This window comes from Bison bison, unplaced genomic scaffold (assembly GCF_000754665.1).
Source record: "Bison bison bison isolate TAMUID 2011002044 unplaced genomic scaffold, Bison_UMD1.0 scf7180017864516, whole genome shotgun sequence".
Lineage (NCBI taxonomy): Eukaryota > Metazoa > Chordata > Mammalia > Artiodactyla > Bovidae > Bison > Bison bison.
Window position 1 is genome coordinate 11295310 of NW_011495069.1, and position 1316 is coordinate 11296625.

The window sequence follows — 1316 nt, forward strand, 5'->3', positions numbered from 1 at the left end:
CAGAATCAACAAGCCAAGCTCCCACATCCCCCTAGCTGGTGACCTTGCTCGAGTCCCTGAACTACCCCAGGCTCAGTTTCTTCATCTAGAGAAGGGACATAACATTACCTCCTTGCAAGATTGGTTGCAAAGTCTAGAGATAAAATGTTTGAAAAGAACTAGCAGAGTCACCGTGACATTACTGGCCCTCAGACTCACCATCTCTTATCATAATCCTGAAGCCCTGGATAGTAAATGTGCTCACCATTGCCCAGTCGTTTAGCACCTGAAGCCTTTGTCTCTTACTTAATCCATACAACAGCCCTTCAAAGTAGAGGCTACCCCTTCATTTTAGAGATGAGGAAACAGAGTTTCAGGAAGGCAGTTTCCTCACCCAAAGTCATAGCCTTTGCCAGGCAGAGCTCAGATTTGAACCTACATCAGGCTGACTCCAAAGGCTGCGCCTGTAGCTGCACTGCGGCCTGCCTGGGGGTGTCGGAAACCAGGGGACCCCTTGATGCAATGCCAAATGTGATCGGTGGCCTGCGCACTGACTTTCAAAGGCTGTGAAATGTGTCAGAGCCGGTGGCCTCTCGGACAAGGTGGCCTGGAGCAAAGACATTGAATGGGCCAGCCTGGCTCTGCCCAGGGCCGCAGGGGGAGCAGACGTGGGGTAGAGGCCCCACCTGCCCCACTCCAGTCATTAGAATCTCTGCAAGTGCTGAGGGGCCAGCTGCCTATTTACTGCCTGGAGCTAAATTTTTTTCTTTATGTCATCATAAATCTGGCTGTAGGAACCTGCCAAGGTAATTATTACCTCTCACCACCTCTCTGCCGGGCCCTGATTGGGACATGTTATACATCCTGGGCACCCAGGAGATGGAGCTGTGACTTTGATGGATGCTAAGGCCATTTGTAAGGCCCTGATTGAGAGAGGGGCCTGGCTGTTCCCTGTTACCAGGCTCCTACTGACCTCCCCTGTCAACCTCTACTGGACAGGGGCTTAATAGACACCCTCAGGGTGGAGGCCAGTGCAGAAAGAAAGGTGTTGTTATGTGGGCAGAACCGCCTTGTGATGGGGCAGTGGGAGCAGAGACTCTGGCGTCCAAGGTTGGGGCTCCGAGAGTTTAAGTGACCTGCCCAAGGTCACAGAGCCCTGGAGTGACTGACAGTGGTGGCCAGAGTGGTCGCTCGAACAACTACGCCAGGTCCCATCACTCGTCTGCTCAGACCCCCCGCGACCTCCACCACTAGGTGGGCGAAGCTGAGCTCCTGGGGTGATCTTGAAGGCCCTGGCTGAAGGGTTCTGCCTTCTCTCCGCGTGTCCCTCTTGCTTC